At 41.9% G+C, this 21,257-nt stretch overlaps 1 pseudogene; it reads left to right on the forward strand.

The window, feature by feature from the left end:
* Nucleotides 1-211: 211 nt before the first annotated feature.
* LOC127697833 (60S ribosomal protein L36-like) lies at nt 212-537 on the forward strand (annotated as a pseudogene).
* The last annotated feature ends 20,720 nt before the right edge of the window (nt 538-21,257 follow it).

Consider the following 21,257-nt stretch of genomic DNA (forward strand, 5'->3'; position numbering starts at 1 on the left):
GTGGGTTTTGAGGATTTAGAAGCTCAATCCAGGCCCAGTGTCTTCCAGATGCCTGCCAATCTGGATAGAGGACTCTCATCTATCTCTCCAGCACCATCCCTACCTGCATGCCACCATAGCTCCCACATGACAAAAATGGACTAACCCTGAACTGTAAGCTGGACCCAACTAAATGTTTTCCTTTATAAGAGTTTTCATGGTATATAGGAGAACAGCAGCCATGGCCCTGCGCTACCCCATGGCCATGGACCTCAACAAGGGCCACAAGGTGACGAAGAACGTCATCAAGCCGAGACACAGCCAGCGCCTTGGGAGCCTCACCAAGCACACCGAGTTTGTGCGGGACATGATCTGGGAGGTGTGCGGCATCACGCCCTATGAGCAGCATGCCATGGAGTTGTTCAAAGTGTCCAAGGACAAGTATGCACTCAAGTTCATCAAGAAGAGTTTGGGCATGCACATCCGGCCAAGAGAAAGTGGGAGGACCTGAGCAAAGTGCTTGCAGCCATGAGGAAGGCGGAGGCCAAGAAGGATTGATGAACCCTCCCCCAATAAAAGATAGTTCCTACAAAAACAAACAAAAAAAAAAGAGTTGCCATGGTCATGATGTGTCATCATAGCAATAAAATCCTAACTAAGCTATGGGATATGTTAGACAGGAGTAGGTGTTATGAAGAACAATGATGTGTATGTGTGTGTGTGTGTGTGTGTGTGTGTGAGAGAGAGAGAGAGAGAGAGAGAGAGAGAGAGAGAGAGAGGGAGGGAGAGAGACAGAGAGAGACAGAGAGAGAGACAGAGAGAGAGAGAGAGAGAGAGAGAGAGAGAGAGAGAGAGAGAGAGAGAGAGAGAAAGGGGAGGCAAGGGATACATTGTTACATTATGGAACCCAAGAAAACATCTTAGATAACAGAGTTTAACAGAGACCTGAAGGAAGTCAGGAAATGAGCTAGATACATATCTAGATGGCAAAAAGATGAAGGTTTTTCTAATAGTGCTTTGTTCATGGTGAGCCACATAAGTGTATGCAACAGCATCAACAGGGGCTTCTTATTAATGACATAGACATGCCATGATATGTGTAAAGGAGAAACAGCCTCCCTAAATCTCTACCAATCTGACCAGGACTGACCATGTCCAGCTCCTGGCCCTGTCATCAGGTGAAGTCTATAATCAATCCTTATTGCTGGTGCTCAGTGTTCACGATACTCAAAGAACTGGGGCTGGCAGAACCTCATACATTATAGTGTTTAGTGTCCATGGTGTCAGTGACACAGAGCTCTAAGGCCAGCAGCTCCCTGTAGCTGGTCTTTTCTACTTCATGAGTTCTTTCTCCCACCTTTCTCTACTCCTTTACTTCCACTCTTTCAACCCCCTAACGTTGGATAGGAGAGAAAAAAAAGGATAGAGAAGAAAGGAAAGAGACCCCTGAATAAAGTCAGGGTTCAGAAAAGGGGCAATGTTATCATTAGACTACTTCCTGTTGATTAGGGCATCAAGTTCCTTGGGGCAAGTTTTATCTTTGCTGTTAGTATATCTAATTTCTTCTTTTTGGTGTTTCTTCTTTGCACAAGACTGTTCAACAAAATGTGACCAACAATGACCAACCAACAATCTCCATACACACACTTCTCTTGGGGCCCTAGCATTTATACATGCTCCAAAAGTCTCCAGAATTCCAAACACCACACAAAATTGCAGAAACTATCTGCAACTGGCAAAACCATGCCCCCATAGAGTACGAGGCAAACCACAGTCAGCTACTATGGGTAAGCAGCTTCCTACCCCACACCTGGTATTAAAGTGAAAGCATATTCTTACAATATTTCTGTGTTTTTTAAAGAAACTAAAAATCAAAAATTTCCAGTACAGCTCCCCACAGATCCCTTACTGAATTAATTTTCTACACATGATGAAGATGCCGAAGCCTACATCTCTCTCCAACATTCTTTCTTAACATGACTGGAGCTCAGCCTTTGCTCTGGGCTTTTGTTAGGGTCCAGCTCCATCAGTCCTGTCTAATCACTTCTGAGTTATTTTCCTAAGGACACTGGCTCTCAGCAATGGAAGAAAGGTTTCTGCCACCTCATGGAACATTTGATAATATCTGGAAATAATTTCAGTTTATGAACTCAATCCCTTGAGTCTACTGACACTTGGTTAATAAAAGGCCAAAGACAGTAAATATCTTACTGGACTAGGCATGATAGAACACCTTTCAACTCGGCACTCAAAGAGGCAGGGTAATAATGAGTTCCAGGTCAGTCTACAGAGTGACATTGCATCTCAAAAATAAGTAAATAAAGTAATAAAAAATAAATGTATATCTTTATGCAGAAAACAGTTCACTCAATGCAGAATTTTCCAACCCACAATGCCAGTAGTGCCAAGATTAGCAAAGTCTGGTAAAGGGCAAGAAATACAAATTACTATAATATACCAACCAAAGGCCAAATAAGGCAGAGAGAAGTCTGGGCTATGTTATGACAAAGTGTCCCTTAAAGGAGAATATTTCCTCTTCCCTTGTCATCCCACTTCCTGAATATCCCCCAGTACCTGAAATCTACCAGAAGTAGCCCCAGGAACTGCTACCTATATCTCATATTTTTTCACTATTTACACCTCTCCAGCACAGCAGGCACATTCCCTGGACAGATCATGATAGCTCTTGATCACACAAATGCTTCTAGAGACTGGACTTTTCAGCACTTGCTGCTTCCGAGCAAGGATGGACAGCTGTATGATAGACTACTGTACAAAAGTTCAGGCTGTAGTTTTTGCCTTTCTCAGAAATGGATTATTGCCAAGTCTGTTTCTAGGGCTACATGGGATGGTCATCAAGTAGACTGGCTATTTCTTTCTCTACCACAATCATATCTGAATCTACTTCACTGAGGGTGCTATGCCTAACTTCTTCTGTTAATTCCCATGATTCTACAGCACAGAATCTATCTTCACAACCATTTCTGCCACAGACATTAGGCTACCCCAATGATGGGAGACTTCCCCCTAAGCACCTGAGGGTAGCACAGCATTTTCCGCACTCTCAAGTTAGGTTAGCCTCCCTCCTTGCATATGAAGCACTTATTTTCTTCAGTGCTTTTGTGCAGAGGCCAGAGTGAGTTAGGATCCAGCAGAGTGCAGGAGCACTTGGTGGGTCAGGGAATAGTGGTGCTGGGACTGGCCAGCCCCAGCAGTGTCTGAGAGCTTTTGTGGGCCCTTGGAGAATGTTCTAGCTGCCTGAAGAGCCCCTGAAGGCAGATTTCTATGGCAACAGACAGTTGTCCAAGAGATAAAAATTGTGTTCTGAATGACACCAGTTTCTTGAGTGCCAATAAAGAGTCTCTTAAAGATGTGGTGCAGAGATGACCCTGGAGTACTGGCAATGTGAAGTGAGACTGAAGCCAGGTTATAGATGGAGCAGAGCATTTTCCCCCGAAGACCCAATGTAAACAAGAGGAGAAAAACCTACAAAGTAAGGGTAAACTCAGAATGAGTGGAAGTGTCCAGCATGCATGGCTTTAAGATAGGCTGTGGGGTTAACCTTACAATCTATTCTACCCATCTTCCTGACTCTGGGAATAAATCACTGTTTATCAGAAAAGACTAAAGATTTGGCTTGAAATAATTCTAGCAACAGAGAAAGGAGAGATTACTGACATCTCTCCCATGCTTAGAATCTGCGTCCCTCCTGGTGGCTTTTTCAGTCCTGGCTGCTGGTTAGCCTGCTATAAATCATGGATTTTTCCACAATAAAAACATTCAAGCTCTGTGCCTCGCCAGAGACCAATCTGAGATAATAACTATGAATATGTTTTGTAAATGGTGAAACATTAAGCTAGCATTTACCATAATGTTCTCTGTAGAACATTAATTCCATGGGATATTAGTGAGATTCTCAAGTCAAAAAACAACAATAAAGTTAAGAGGCAGTAGATACTGTTTTAATTGTGGGATTTGTGGATATATTTTCAGTGCTGAATTTGCTGGAGAACCCTTCACTGCAGAGCCATATTGAATGATAGAAGTTTTCAAAGTTCACTCTGGGAAACCAGTGGGGTTTTATTGCTGTTGTTGCTTGTTTTGTTTTTGTTTTTGCTGTTTTGTTTTTTTTTTTTTTAATTTACTCTGAAGTTCAACTTAAAATCTCCTCAACTGAAACAATGAACTCCATGGATCAGGGACCAAAACTTTGCTACTCTGTTGTAGAAATCATCAGAGACTTTCTTCGCTCCTTTCTCTCCTCAGACTCAGCTCTTTTACCTGGCATATCCTGTGTACCTCATACCTGTTCAGCCTCTCTTGCCCTACTGGGTCATAAGTATATGCTACTTTGTCTGTGTCTACCACACCACTAATACACTACTGCACTACAAACCACCTCCAAAGAGCCCGACCCATCAGGACTTTCAAGGGCCTCATATATAGCTGGAATCAAGCAAGCAGCTATCAGAGCAGGACTCTACTCCAATTTTCTGATACTTTCCTTTTTCTTTTGAGCTAAAAGCAAATCATATTAGAAAAACAAAACAACACTTAAGGATGCCTGACTAGTATGGGAAACAGTTGTCCCCACCAAGAGTAGTATTAAAAGGCGGCATAAGAGTTGAGGAGTGAATTTCTCTTCAATAAAAGGAACTCTTCCTGAGCTATCCACAGCTGAGAGGTGGGCCAAGTATGTCAAGAGCAGGGAAACTCTGCTGGGACTAGACATGAATTATGACTATGGCATTCAACATCTAGCACAGAAGGGCTGTTGAAAAGGGAAGGACAGCACAGTGCTTGACAAGGTCCGAGCTGCACCATGCCAGATTACTTGTGGTTTTAATTCATTTTAACCAATCAGTCTTTGAAGAGACACAAGTTCATTCAAGTGCTACTTGACAAGACATCATTTAGACACAGATTTATTCTAAGGTAACCAGCTCTTATAGATATTTGACAACATATTGATACTTTTCTCTGTGACCTCTGAAAAGATCAAATATTTGCTGTTTCTTGGGTTGCAGTATAAATTTGGAATCCTTACACTGGAATTCCTGATTCTTCATGTCAAAAAGTTTTATTAGTGCTCTGCCATTTCCAAATTCTAATATATTATGTTGAGCAAACTCTCTGTTGGTGGGTTTTCCTTTTCATAAATTCTAACAAATGGAAAATTAACATGGACTGAAAAACAGCTTGCATTTGCCCAGACTTCCTGGAAGCTCTAAGCTACATTAAATGTTCATTCTCAATATTCATTAGCCATTTTGTCTTCTCCGTTTTGTTGTGATCATGTGGCTTAGACTTTGTGCTTTCATCTTTAGAGCTCCACTTTATCCTAGCACACTGTAGCATATTTTAGTTCTGTTTCCAAAGCTCTGAACCCCACACCTCTAGCTATTTCTTGCATCTCTGCCTGAAAACCTCCAAGGTCTCAAGTTCAAGGCAACCTTGAACCTTTCAAAAAACATGGCTTGTTTTTTCTTAATAGCTGGTAGATGACTTGACATCCTAGTCTCACTTTCCCAGGCAAAATGTTTAGGAAAACTTCAGAAGTGTTTCTCTATCCACGTATAAACACTCAACCCACTGCCATTATGTTAGCATGGGCTACTTCTCAAGCTCATCTCCCACTAATGTCCATATACTGTATTTATTTTGACTTGGGTTTTGGTGGATTCCTCTAAAGAATCCTTCAACTTCACAATAGAAAACCACTAAATATATACAAACTTCTGAGCCCTTTTCTTCTGGGTCAGTGACATGAACATTAAGTTTTGCAGCAATTAGAGTAAACCATCGTCTCTCCTGAAGTAAACTTTCAGAGGGAAAGCAGGGCATGGGCCTTTGAAGTTGCCGTGTTTTCTCCTCATTCTCTGGCATTGTGTGCAGATCATTGGATAATATCTTATCACTTCTTTTTCTTGTCTCTCCTCAGACTCACAGCTATTTTACCTATGCACATGCAGGATACCTCAAACCTATGCATCCTCTCTTTTTCTACTATGTCACAAGTCTATTCTACTTGGTCTGTGCTTACCATTCTCTGACACAGAACTTTAAGTTCCCTTAGAGCCAGAACTAGTTGCAAGAACTAACAGTGGCCATAACACAAGTGGATTCAATTACAGATGTATCAGGAAATATATAAATGTGTCAAGAAATATATATTGTAATTGTTGAATAAAAATAATTGTTTCTAAAATGTAAAATATGTACCAGGCACAGCAGGGAACATTAACCTGCTTTATACTATTGTGTGTCTATGAGTATGTCTACAACTGAAGTGACATTGTCTATGTAAGTCAGAAGTAATTATCTTAACTTTGCTGAATGGATTTTTTGTAACAAAGTTTCAGATTAGGCCTAAGCATGGCTACAAAGACATATTCTTGTGTCTATGTATAAGACAGTTTTATTTTATAAATAATGGAATAGGGACTGAGAGAATAAGAGACTTTTCACAAAGTTACTCTGGAAATCCAAATAAAGAGCAAGATTCAAATTTGGGTATTCTCCCTCTAGAGTCACATGATTTTCATCTCAGCCAACTGAGATATCAAAAGGAGATTTGAAATATAGTGTACTTTTAGCTTAAAATGTTATTATAGAAAAGCTCTGGAGTCAGAGAAGTAGATGAGAATAACAAAATTCAAGAATAAGGAGGGAGCTGGCCTCAGAGAATCTGCAATCTGTAAATAAAACAAAAAATAGAAAAGCATTTCAGAAAAAGGTGCTTGAAACAAGAATTCCACTTGGCCAAGTCAATAGGAAATATGCAAAAATTAAAAGGAAGTTAAATGTTATTATCTAGAGACAACAATTATAATCCACCTATTTTTCAACTCAGATTTTTCCTTATAAATGCAGATTTTATTCCTTTTTCCAAATTTCCATGTTTTCTTTACAATATTTAGTAAAGCTTTTAAAACTTGAATATTAACAAACATTTCTTATTACCATAAACTACGCATGAACATTAGATTCTATTGTCCTTTGATCATTCGACAGATGTAAGGTAATTTAATTAAATATTTCCTTATGTTAAACACTTAAAGTTGCATATAATTTCTTAAATTAGAAGTAAACCTGGTAAGAATTTTTCCATTCTATTCATCACTACTTACTTAGCATAAAATTACAATAACAGGTTTCCTAGGTCTAAAGTTATTAATTTATTTTTGCTTTTTCCCCAGGTAAGTACAGTAACTTGCATTGCATATAAGTTAAGCAGAGTTTACTTTCTAGAGGAAAAAATAAATTAATACAAATAGATGGGGTACTTCAATACAGTGGAGAAATGCTTTAATTGAAAGGACTATAAACAAAGTCCGTAGAAATACAGCAGAGAAAATGACAGTCTGTTGAAAGGCAGGCAGGGCATGCATAGCAGAAGAAATGACTTCCAAAACATTTCTGTTAACAATTTTCCTCTGACACTGTATTCTGGGGAGACAGCTGCAGTATCTGATGAAGTCAGAGCCACTGAGATATTTAAAGGGACTGCTATCAACCCAGAAGATTGGATGTTATAAATAAGATGCACTTTTCTTCACTGTTGCCTATTTTGATCGTTATTAGCTGTTCATACAACTAAATCACAAAAACTCTGAATTATGAGCTTCGATTTAAGAGAGCTCAGAACTTCGCTGGATCTGTTCAAATCTGTTCCACCTTGAAATAGGAAGATGCCATTCTGTTTTTGAAGGATTCTGACACCAACCCTGGACCAGTGTGTTTTCCATCCCTGCATGAAATGCATGAGGTAGCATGTTTTGTAAAGGAATGAGATCTATTAGCCTGTAGTTGTGAGGTTCAAGGGTAAGGTGTTGTCTTGGTGAAACAGTGCAGTGGCATCATGGCCATAGTTTGTGACACAAAAGTGATCACATGGCATGAGATAGGATGCCAGGGAGAGAGCTGGGCTAGCCTTTTTCCTTTTCTTTTTTCTTTTCTTTCTTTCTTTCTTTCTCTCTTTCTTTCTCTCTCTCTCTCTCTCTCTCTCTCTCTCTCTCTCTCTCTCTCTCTCTCTCTCTCTCTCTTTCTTTCTTTCTTTCTTTCTTTCTTTCTTGTGTGTGCAATACTATGAGGAAAACTATGTCCCACAGAAACTCCCTCAATCCTTTTCAAGGATGATGACCTCCTGGCATGACCAGGAGGACTGGTCTTATTGGACTTATTATAGGACTGCCTCTTGACAATCTGCCTTCTATCACTGCAGCACAGAGAACCTAGCTTTTCATACATGTGTCTGTGGAGGATCTAATTCAACCACACCTAAGACCATAAGAAGTACCTTATTTACTGAAACCACTGTGAAAAGATGGAACAAGACTGTATCTTCCTCTAGGTCAGAAATTTCTACAGCATCCTAATCTGTGGCACCCTAATGGCTCCACATGGTGCTCCTAAGTCTCACTTTGGGTTTCTAACAGTGCCATCACCTCTTTCTCAGGGCTTTCCCTCATGCTGAGCCCTCTACCTAGAAAGCTTTCTCTCACCTGTCATCTTCATCTAAGATATTCCTGCGTGCCCTTCAAACTCATTGAAGATATTGTTACACTCACTCCAAAACCTTCTCCTGTGGGTCAAACTAGCCAGATGGGGTCTTTGTGGCCCTTGCTTCATGTGTTCTTTAGGTAATATGCTGTTTGAGGACAGGCACTTTATTTGTCTTTTTACTCTTGCGTCCCCAGTGGTTGACATTATTGATTATCAAGCCCTTCTGAAGTGCAAAGCCAGGGCCAACACTTCTGTTCACATGTGTACTGTTTAACCAGACCCTCCCTGCAGCAGAAATAACTGTATCTGCATTTCCATTATAGTAAACTTGGCTCAGAGTGGTCACATAGAGCTCCTTGGACTGCATAGTTAACTTCATCCTCAGTTTAGCAAGGTATCCTTTCTCTTTCCTGTCTTCTTTGCCTTTACCCCATGCACACCCAAGTCTAGGAGAAGAAAGCATTGCACAAGTGTTTTCCCTGAGGAGGCAGTCTCATTTTCTTGGGTGCTGGGTCTCATGGAGAGCTGAAAGCCTGTGATCTCATCTGCCACTTAACTGAGATTAGCTGGAAGCAATCTGCTTAAAGTTTAAGCATCAACTTATCACTTTGTTAACTGTGCATTCATTTTCAAGGGGATGGTTAACTTTGATGGGAATGGGGGTTTGAATCATGTGCCAACAGGTTCTGTGACATGTGGGAGCCAGAAGGAAAGTGAGCAGCCATCCTGTCAGCTGCTATGTGGACCAGAGCTGGTGTAAAACTCTGGATTAACCTTCTGCCTGCCATTTGCAACAGAGGATGGACAGACAAGATGATTCCTGCCCTTTCACTCAGTGATTAACCGTAAGAGTTCACTCTGCTTGCAAGACAGAATGGTGGTTTAAATGAGGAGGCAGTTGAGGAGAGGTGGCCAGGATGTCTCCCAGTCACAGAGACAGGCTCAGAATTCATCGGCATCATCTGGAAACCAGTGCCCAGATTAGCACAGCAGCTCAAGCACAAAACATAGAGCCCACAGTACACAGCACACAGCACACAGCACAAAACACACAGAACACAGCACATAGCACACAGCACACAGCACACAAGGACACAAGCACACAACACACAGTACACAGCACACAGCATAGAGCACATAGTATATAAGCACACAGCACATAAACAGAGCACATAACACACATGCATACACCACACAACACATAGTTCACAGCATGCAGCACACAGCACACAACACACAGCACATAACACATAGTACACAAGAACTAGGAGCTGGGTACAACTTTCAAAGTCCCAGCCCTGATGACCTTCTTCAACCAGCTAGGCCCTACATCTAGAAGGTTCCACGGCCTGCTGAAACAGTCCCACTAGCTGGGCAGCAAACATTCTAGATAGGAGCTTGTGGTAGACATTTCACATTCAAACCATGCTAGCATCCCTGTGGCAACTAAGTACAAATGGTTTACTTTCACCAATAGAAAGACAGTCTTTCTGAACTTTTTATAAAAATATTCTTTTATGTCTTGCCTGTAGCTTTGTATTCTCCCAAAGGAAACATAAAACTTACCTCTGAGAAAACAGACTCAGAACTCCTTGAATTCCCAAGGTTATTTTCTCCGAGTTATCTTTCAGAACCATAGAAGCAACCTCCTTTTTCACCCCACAGGGCCTTAGTAGATGGGGAGGCCTGGCCTATTTAGTTGATGCCTGGGGCTGATATGAAGGACAGTTTTAGGAAGCACAGAAACTCCAAAGAAGTCAACCTCACTGGAGGTCTGGCAGCTCCGATCAATCTCCATCCCAGCAGCCAGGATTAGAAAGCCCCCTTGCTTGGCATCTTGTATTACCATATCCTGGCTCCATCTTACAGGATGTCAGCTCTTGGTTAGGCAAGTGGATTTTTCCTAATGAGTTATTGATAGTTTTGAACTAAGGGTGATTTTGTAGCTCAGGAAACATCTGGCCATGTTCAACGATATTGTGCTCTTGATCTCTAACAATTAGAAGCCTGGTTTCTTAGGGTTTCTACTGCTGTGCTGAAACACCATACCAAAAGTGACTTGAGGGGTGTTACTTCATCTTGTGACCGGACAGCTTTTGGGTCACACTACCACTGAGGGAAGTCAGGCCAGGAACTCCAGGAAGATGAAGGCAGGAACTGAAACAGGAGACTGCTCACTGGCTTGTTCCTCATCGCTTGCTCACCCTGCTTTCTTAAATAACCCAGGTCCACCTACCCAGGGTTGGCAGTGAGCTAGGCTCTAAAACATTTATCATTAATTGAGATATACTCCCACCTCTATTCCAATCTTACGGGGGCACCTTCTCATTGAGATTACCTTTTCCCAGATGTGTGTGGGTTTGTTTGTGCCTCGTTGACAAAAGCTAACCAGCATGCCAAACATACTGTGTGTACAGAATATCCCACATAAAAGAGTCACTTGGTTTCAGATGTCAGTTCTAGGAGCTAAGGGGACAGAGCACAAATGTAAGTACCCATTTCAGAACCCTAGAATTCATACAAAATTCAGGCAGGAAGCCTACTTCTGTAACCCCAGTTATGGTTCAGGGGTGATAAAAAGGCAGACTCCAGAAGATTACTAGCCAGTCAGTTTAACCCAATCGCTGAGCCCCAGGTTCAGTGAAAGAATTTATCTCAAAGAATAAGGTATGGAGTAGTAGAGGAAGATAAATATATAGAACTCAAAACCGCCATGCTCTCTGCCTTATGTGTAGGACAGACATAACAGTTTTTCACGTGCATAGCTGGGGCTTCCCTTGACCCATGATCCTGTTGGAGTTTAGTTGAGTTATTGTCCACACATCAAATATCCCTTGGTACTTACTGATGACACTGTTCAGCAAAGGTGTCTTCAGTTGTATTCATGGTTCAGGTTTTAGTATTTTCAGCTAGAACTTCATCACAAATAGAGCCACATAAATTCTTTTTTTGCAGTTCCCTCCTAGGGCAGTGAGTCCTCCCAGACATATGGCAGATTCACAGCTGGACTTACTTCCTGATTCTCATTCAGATGTCATGGTGGTTGCTCTCCTTCCTCCTCATTGATTTTAACTTCACAAGCTACAGTCTCTTCTGTAAATTAGTCTTCCTATATTGGAACCCTGCAAGTCCCTCACAGTGCATGAGCTATCACCCAGCTCCATCTGAGTGATTAATATTGGATACCAGGAACAGAGTAAAGGAATCATGCTGGCTGTTTGGGGTATCACCAGATAAGCTGTTTCCTAAGAGGCTTGCCGTTCACCAGGAGAGCAGCAGCTGCCTGTGGTAAATATTTTTCATCAGAAGGCCTGGGGCACCTGGCCTCCTCATTGGCTTTAGCCCTGAGCAAGGCTGCTCCACAGAGTAGCCTCATACCCTCAGATTTGATCTGCAGCCTGGACTCTAGAAGCCAACCCTTCCTTCTCTAGAAACTGTATTTTCCAAAAGAGTCTTAGGGTTGAACCAGGGGCCTGGACATATGAAATGGATGCCTGTTTCTTCTCAAGCAATTTCTGTTTCTAGTAGCCAGATTTTGCAGCCCTTGCCAAGTCACTCATACCTGTAATGTCAGTCTTCTTTTCAGAAAATGAAGATACCAGCCTCAAGGCTTTGAGGAACCTAAGAAACCCTCCTGGGAAACATCTGAGTATACAGGAAGTATATTGGGCTAAAATGATACAATGAAACTAGACCTTCTCCATAGTTGATGACTCTGCAAATGGGATGGAAATCTTGTCCCCTTCTCTCTGTCTGTACTTGAGGGAAGGGGTTGGTATCATATGTTCTCTTTAAAATAAAAAGCTGGATATATTTTTTAATCCCTAAATACAAAGATTTAAGAAGTACTCTTGGTTTCACCCAGGAAATTAAAAAGAAAAAAAGAAAACCAAAACTCCTAGTTTGTTGTCAAAGATTTTAAGTTAGGAATGAAAACTTCGTCTTGGCAATGTAGACTAATACATTATATATATATATATACATATATATATATATATATATATATGAGTGATACTTTACAGTCCAGAAATAGGTTCTCAGGAGGGCATCAAGAGTAGAATTGACAGTGACAAGTCTAGAGTTCACTTACTCAGAAGCCTTTACAGAGCATCCATGCTGTGCATATCGAAGATGAGATCCTCAGGACACAGTATAGAAGATGGCAAGCAAGCCCATTTATATGGAATATAGATACCTCCAGGAGACAGGCTAAGATGCATTAAAATACAAAACTGAACAAAATGTCAAGTGCTAACAAGAGCTACAAGGGGGAAAATGGAAGAATAGTAGACACAGAGCCTCAGAAAGTGTGGGTGTGCCTCTTTAGCAGGGAGGCTTAGGAAAGATGTTTAGCTAGAGATTTTACTGGAAGAACAGAAAGACATATAGATTTCTGGGAAGAGTGGTGCAAACTGAAGGGAAATGCAAAGGCCCTGGGGCAGGAACATACTTTCTCTTCCTGTACGATTAGATGTGTTCTCAAGATCTCCTCCAGCATGTCTGCCTCTGTGAAGGAAGCCGTGTCCTTTAATTATTACCTGCCCATCTTCATGATTAACATGAATGTACAAAAAGCTTTATTGTTTTTTTAGATTTATTCATTTATTATACTTAGTTACGCTGTAGCTGTTTTTCAGACACACCTGTAGAGAGCATCTGATATAATTACAGATGATTGTGAACCACCATGTGGTTGCTGGGATTTGAACTCACTAGCTCCAGCCCCCCTCACTGTAGCTGTCTTCAGACACCTGAGAAGAGGGCTCCAGATCTTGTTTCAGATGGTTGTGAGCCACCATGTGGTTGCTGGGATTTGAACTCAGGACCTTCTGAAGAGCAGTCAGTGCTCTTAACCACTGACTCATCTCGCCAGCCCCCCCCCCCCCCCCCACACACACAAAATCTCTAATACAAGTGGAAGAACACTTCCAGTCAATCCTGGCTAGGTTAGCATGTCAGCTGTTTCACATAAATCCTCTGTCTCGACATTACCAATTCTTTCTTGTACATCCTCCCATAGCCTTTTCGATCTAGAGTACCACAGCTGGGATAGGCTGGAGTAAACGTTGTTGGGAAAGTGCTTGGAAAGCTCTGGATGCCATTTCTCCAGATCTTCTGAGATTAAAAATGCAGAGTCTCTGCTAGGACTCACACCCAGCTGAGTTTTTCCACTAAAGGAAGGCCTCCCATCACCTTCAGAAGTGGTCATGTATCACCTGTTAGATGTTACAGCTGTCCTGGGGGGAGCAAAATGGGCTCCCACTAAGCTCTCTACAAATGAACATATCTCTAGTTGATATGTTCTAGTTCAACATATTTTCACGTATGAACACATATATAGATGACCTCTAGTTGGAGCTTCACTACCTTGTGGGTGAAGAAAAAACACTTAAAGTGTATTGTGGCTTCCAGACCATCATTTTCAGAGGCCTAGGGTAGTGCTGAGGAGCAGTGGGTATCCTGACTTCTAGCAACCAGTCCAGAGCTATCAACTACTCTCCTAAGTTTCATGTGGGATTTAAGTTGCCAGGGACTTCATCAGGAGTGTGAAAGCCCTTGCCTACCTGCTCCAACATGCTCTAGTACCTGAGATCAAAGCAGGATTTTGGTGTTTTTTTTTTTTTTAACACTGATGATTTTCTACATTTTGGGGGGTGGTATGTTCCACAAGAGTAGATGCATCCAGGTAAATAAACCACCCCACCCTGGAGCTCCATGTCAGTGACCCCAGGGTGGGCTATGGGTCTTAATTGTCACGAGTCCTCTGATGATTCTGATAGATGCTAATGTTTGGTTGAAAAGCCCCAGGAAAAGAGAATCACCCACTGATGCCATGCCCTTTACCCCCTGTTCTCAAGGTCACAGGGTTTACAGGTTCTTAATCTCAGGAAGAAGCGTGGTAGCCAAAAGGGAAGCACTCCCAAGGCTGCTCTGCCAGAACAGGAGACATTGGTCTTGGCAATGACTCCAGCAGAAGGCTGCTTCTGGAGCTGCCAGGACATCATCATACTCCCCAAGGAGGGGCCTCACTTATTAACATCATAATTCAAGTGAGTTGTGTGGAGTTGCCACACGGAGAAAGCTGTTCTGCAGAGTGTTGAAACTGCAGAGTCGCCAGCTGAGTCGATAAACTTTTATTTTAACCATGTTTGTGATCAATATTTAAACAGGATTGACCCAGCCTGCTGCCAGTGCACCTCTCTCCTCCCAGCTGTTTGTGAAAGATAAAATATTTACTGAAGGAGGGGTCTTGGGTGTTACAATGGTTTGAAGCCAACCAGAGAGATTGGGATAGGAGAGCACAAGACTGCCACAAGACCCAGTAGCTCTGGAGTCTCTGAGGGCCAAAGATGCTTTTTGTTTTGACATTCTGGGCATATAATAATAAAATAATAATTTCTAGAAGGATCTTGTCACCAGTAGAATAAAATTTGGAGCATTAGGAGATTTTCCTAAATGGTCTTGCCATATTTGATCTTCCTTTTATTGAAATTCTGCAACACTTAATAACTAAGAGCTTTCTTGGGGGTTCTGACAACTTAAGTGTAAGTGTCCCTGGATGCTGTGTTTGTGCAGACATACTACTCAAGGTCTCTGAAATTCATTATTCTCATCTGTATACTGAGGCTGCCAAGGTTGGAAGTAATAAGTGAAACATGCGACAGAATAATTGAAATGTTGTTTTCCTGGGTTCAGTGACTAAAGTGGGGTAGAGCTAGGACTCAAAAGCCAGATTGATTTCTCTCTAAAATCATAATCTCAAGGACTTACATGAACTGTGTACAAGATTAAGTAATGTATTAGGATGAAGTATGATAAAACCCTCAGATATGTGACACAATTCCTTTTAAAGTAAGGTCCAAATACCTGAGTTTGGATTTGCAAGCACCCATATGAAAAGCCAGGCATGGCCATATTTACCTGTAACCCTAGTGTTATTGTTTAAGAGGTATGTAGAAAGGAGGGCTGGTCAGGCTTGCAGGCTGCTAGACTAGCCAGCAAGCTCCAGGTTCAGCAAGAAACCCTCTCAAGGCTCAAGGGAATAAAGTAGAGAGTAATAGAAAAAGATACCATATGTTTTCTGGCCTTTGCATCTGCACACACACATACAAAGATACACACTCATGCTTGTGCACACATGCACACACACACACAAGACAGAGAGAGAAAGAGAGAAAGAGAGAGAGAGAGACCAGAGATGGTTGTTATAGAAACCAGGTAAACTGTATACAGATCAAACTGACCCTAGATCTAGAAAGACAAAACGGACAACTGGAAACATGGCAGAAGAGCATCCGAGGAAACATGCATGTCTGGTGATCTTTGCAAGAATGTGGGATATGAGACTTATGCATATGTCAACACACAGTAAAGAATGAACATTTGACACACAAGAGCCTTGGGAAGCAACACTGGAAAGAGAACACTTAGAACCCTCCTTCAAAAAATGGGTAGGAAAGAGGGGCTGCCAGGGGCTAGTCCAAGAAGATGGGTAAAGTCTGAGGGGACCCATAACATCTGGACCATTCCATCATAACACCAGATTTGTGGGGGACAGAAATCCCTAATTTCTGGACAAGCTGGTCAGCTTATAAACCTAAGATTATGTGAAGGTAGGCCCCTTCATCAGGGTAATGGCTAAATGAGTGCTATTTCATTTGTCTTAGGACTTATTTACAGCAACAATAAGGGACCTGGTCCATGCTTAACTACCCACCCCATAAAGCAATTTTTGTACAGCCTGTATATTTGGCATTGGTGGCCTCTGGAGCAGTAAGAAGAGTTCAATATGTAGGTCTCTGGTGTTTGTTCATAATGATTCTGGTATTTCAAGGATGGCCAATGACTGACTGCGGCATTGATTGTGGGAACCTGAATGTGGATGATGGATAGGGCTCCAGGCGGCTGCCTGTAGGAAGTTGGATTTTGTTCAGATGAGTGCCTGCAGACAGCCTCCCCTCCCCCTCCAGGTCAGCCATCTGTTTCTCTTGAATCAAATCCTTTACCTTTCTGGGCTCCTCAGATTCTGCCCTCCTTCATCTCCTGTCCTCCTCCCACTCCTCCCTAGTTTCCTTCCTCCCTCCCTTCCCCTTCCTTCTCTTTCTTCCCCCCCCTCTTTCCTTTTCCTCCCACTTTTCCTTCTTTCTATCCCTCAGTTCTTTCTCTTATCTCTTTCCTCCCTCTTCTTGCTTACTGCTCTTCTCTTCTTTCTCTGGCTCTATTTTCTATGCTTACTTTTATTTTGCTGGGACTTGGCAGTAGGGGTCATATGAAGCATTAAAACATATTCTTTTAAAGCACTGGGCTGGAATCCAAAAGTCCTCTTAGCACATCCGTGGGTCTCAGGATCACATAGCCTCTGGTAATAGCCAGGGAATTACCTAAACCAAGCAAAGGGACTACTTTCCTTAGCCTGGACTTGGAGCTTCTGAGACAGCCACACTTCTGTGGTTGGGCCACCCAGTCTCTCTCTAACAATACTTTTATCCAAGGCATAGGAGAGCATACCACAGAGCTCACTGACTCTTCTGTCATAGAAGACCAAAGGATGTTATTTAGGCTTAAAAAACAAATGGGTAGAAAAGGCTTTGTTCTAATTAGAAGGCTGAACTGAAACCAGTATGGATTGTTTTAAAAGTATAGAGATATTTTAAAAATCTCCTCAGTCTGTATCCTATTAAGTCTGACACTCACCATGTGTGAGTCAGCTGTGGATGAGAACATGGCCAGGTGTTTTTATCCTCCTCAGAACTGTGAAGTCAACCCTCAAATCACACAGAGGATTAGCCTGGAAGTTTCAACCCTCCCTCCTTAAACCCCACTGCACTGACTAAGAAGCCAAGGCAAATGGATGGAGCTGGAGAACATCATACTAAATGAGGTAACCCAGACTCAAAAGATGAATCATGGTGTGCACTCACTAATAAGTGGATATTAACCTAGAAAACTGGAATACCAAAAACATAATCCACACATCAAATGAGGTACAAGAAGAATGGAGGAGTGGCCCCTTGTTCTGGAAAGACTCAGTGAAGCAGTATAGGGCAAAACCAGAACAGGGAAGTGGGAAGGGTTGGGTGGGAAAACAGGGGGAGGGAAGGGGGCTGATGGGACTTTCAAGGAGTGGGAGTCTAGAAAAGGGGAAGTCATTTGAAATGTAAATAAAAAATATATCGAATAAAAAAAAAGAAAAGAAAAAAAAGAAGAAGCCAAGCATAGACAAACTGCTTGTCCTTAGATGTCTGAGTGGCCAGATCAGGGTATGGCTGAGTGTCATGACAGGTTTCTCAGGTCCCTCTCTGGTGATGTCAGACAAGAAAATTGAAATAAAAATCTGATTGACTTCTCAGCACACATTGTACTGCCAATGGCATGGCGCCAATGGCAAGTGCCATCATTCTGCAGAGTAATGTGTCCTGTCTGCTTTGCTTTGCAGTATCTCAGACTTGCAATACCACATTGCCTGTCTAGATACCCTCCTTACACATTTGTGTCTGCATATCCATACACATTCACAAACTATAAAGTTATATTTTTGCGTACACACACACTTGAGTGAAATGTATTCTGGAGCAGTGTTTAGAACAGACTGATTATTTGTGGGTTTTTTTTTTTAATCCTATTATACAATCCTTTACTGAACATGTGTGGCCCCTTTCCTAAGAAAAAACATTTTCAAAGTAAATGGATCCCATCGCACTTGGCCCTTCCATACCAGGGTTGGGTGTGTCACTTCACCTGGGTCTCCTCTGTCTTGAAGAAATGTTCTGAGCAACTTTGACAAACACTTTTGCCTTAATCCTCCTTCCTGAGACCCAGGTGGTATCAGTCTGTCCTCATCTTCCCATCTTTCCTTCCTATCTGTGCCCCTGAGATTTAGACTCAGTCTGCATCTGCATCTCTCCTACTGGGAATCATTTTCTTAGAGAATCTTCACTTCTAAGAGGTTTGGCCAAAGACATTAATCCCCTGGGTCCAGGTTTCAGTCCTCACCTGTGGGTTTCCATAGCGCCGGCTCAACTCATGATTACATAACTGAAATATTCTGCCACCACATTATTTTCTAAAATCAAGTCTAATATATTTTCCTTCCAAATTGACTTTTCATCCTTTATTCCTTAAATTTCAAATTCATTAAACCAGTACATCTTACTCCTCCTTACCCCAAGCCCCCATATCTTGTCAGCCTCTGAGGGCTGCTAGGTTTGCTTCTGACTCGCAAATTCCCTCCCTCATTAGTTCCTTGGATAAATGGCTTATCAGCATTCCCAGGTTCCTGCAATAGTCTTTTATCTTCTGCACAAGAACTTCCCAACCTCCATGCTCTAGCCAGGAACCTCTTTCCTTAGAAATGCCAGGCTCTAGCATTTTGAAGGAAAGAGGTTCCATCTCTCAGCTTCTTACTATTCTTCAGGGCCTAGTAACCTTGTCACCCATTCAGTAAAAAGACCTCCTATGCAGACACTACTTTACCTTCCTCTCCCTTGATCATGTACTTCTGCATATGATGCTTTTCACCACTGATCATGCTGGGAAATTGTGAGGTGTCCCTTTTTTCCTCCACCAATCTGAACCTCCTATTTCCCTGTTAGCCAAGAGGAAACGTTCCCAGGTCACTTTGCCTGAATCATTCACTGAGTTGTTGTTCCTCAGCAGTTACTGAAACACTTACTCATGTTTGTAGATAGCTGTTTTCTGTAGAGAGTCCATTGTTGTCTTTCTCATTTCCTGTCAATGAGTATGAAACAATCCAGCACAGCAGACTTTTAAAAAATTGTCACTTGGTCTGGCATAATACTTTAAGATTGAGAGATGCATGTAGCCCATGCATATTGGAAAACAGCTACATGAGTGTCTGTGAGGGTCCCAGACAGATTGGTTCCCTGTCAGAAAGGCAAACAGCCCAGAACCGCATACCTACCCATCCTAGACTTTGCTTTTTGCATACTTACTGGCTTTACTGTGAGTGACCTCCATAGTTCCACACTTCTGCCCTTCTAGCTCTAAACCTTCCCGAAAGGGAAGTCAAGTTGTTTTGAGATGATTACCTGAAACTAATTTTGGCTGTATTCATCTGAGCTGTGTTCATCATGTCCTCTGAAGTGGGAACTGTGCTAGCTGTCAGCAGCCGGGGCTTCATATGTCTAGATGAGTTCACTGGAAGACAAAAGTACTTAGCACTGGGATTGGCCAAGCAGCCCAGGGCTTATGACTCACAGCTGGAGCCTCCATGTCCTAAACATAAACATAAAGAAGATGGATTTCTAAGTAAATCATGGTTTTGTTGTAACCAAATAGAATGGATGTACAGCAACAGCTCCTACAACAGGAAGTCATCCCTAACTGTCACAGTCAAGGTGGATGACTGGAGGTGAAAGATGTAACAGTAATTAGGATGTGGGGCTATGCCCTTCAGGCAATGAAAGAAGATACCGACTCTAGGCTGCATTCCATTCTCTGCTTCTCCCTTAGCCTGCGTTCATTCATTCTCCATAGTAAAAAGAAGCCAATTCAGTTCAAAATAAAATATAGTTAAAATTTGTTGTAACCTTAGAACTAGAAAGAAAACACAAAATAGATTGAAAGCTAAGTCATACTATAGGACTTCTTAGGAAAGAAAAAAAAAGGTTTTCTTTTTGTGGACTTAAAAAAGAGAGAGATCTGTAAAACAAAACGAGACTAGCCTTAACATGTAATTAATATTTATTAAGTTTTTAATACAACAGACATCTCTGAGGTGAAAGGCTGATTATTGGTTCAAATTTCGTTACATAAAACTCGACCTTTCCCAGCTGGGAACCTTTCCAGCTCTCTAAACAAAAGATGGTGGGATGCAATCCTCATGCCTGTGAGGTGAAGAAATTGGTTTTGAAAGAAAGAAACCCAAACTATGCCCTTCCCTTTCCTCCTTAATAGAATGAACAAATGCATTGATCTATTTGTCTTGCTCTGTTTCTGTATCATATAAATTTGCTAGAGCTTGGCAGGAGGGAAAATGTCTGGGCTCCCAATTGGGTCACCAAATTGCCCCATTAACCATATTGCAGTCTTTCTCTCCTCAGTTGTTGGTGGCCTTCGCTCTCTAAGTGAAAACTAATATCTTTCCTTCACATGGGGCTCCTTAATGACACTGGAAAGCAGACTTGTGACTTCTCATATTAGAGCAATTTGTTCAAAGCCCAAAGGAACTCCACAGCAACTTTATCAAGCTGTTCTTCCTTTCCTGGCCTAACGATTTTGGGCAAGGAGACCAAGTCTAGCTGTTCACATTAACCATATACTTAACCTACCTTGAAACACTGGTGATTAAAGAACAATAAGGAAGTAACTTTCTTGGGGGACCCAATGGGAGAGAAAGCCTTGCTAAAGACATGGAAAACAAGAGAGGGGTTTGTTCTTGGTATCACCAGATTATCTCCCAATAAAATACAAGTGCATTCAGTCACATAGCAATGGTTCTTGGGTAGAGAGATGCTCCATTCTGAGCTCAGCCTAGAATTCAGTTATGGTGAGCAATGTCTCCACCCTCAGTGAAAGTGGCCAATATTCTTCTCCCTGCCAGCCTCTTCCAAGTACCTCATGGCCACACTTTCAGGTAAGGCATTTCTCTTTTTAGTCTACCTGTGGTTTCATTGTGGCTGTTACTCTAGGTAGTGGCTGAAGCTTCTCTTCACCATCTCTATTCTGTTTCATAATTGTTTCCTCCCATTTCTACTCTCATCAGACCAATACTCCAGAGTGAGGATATATATTTGAATAAACATGAGCTCTGG

This window comes from Apodemus sylvaticus, chromosome 12 (assembly GCF_947179515.1).
Source record: "Apodemus sylvaticus chromosome 12, mApoSyl1.1, whole genome shotgun sequence".
Taxonomy (NCBI): domain Eukaryota; kingdom Metazoa; phylum Chordata; class Mammalia; order Rodentia; family Muridae; genus Apodemus; species Apodemus sylvaticus.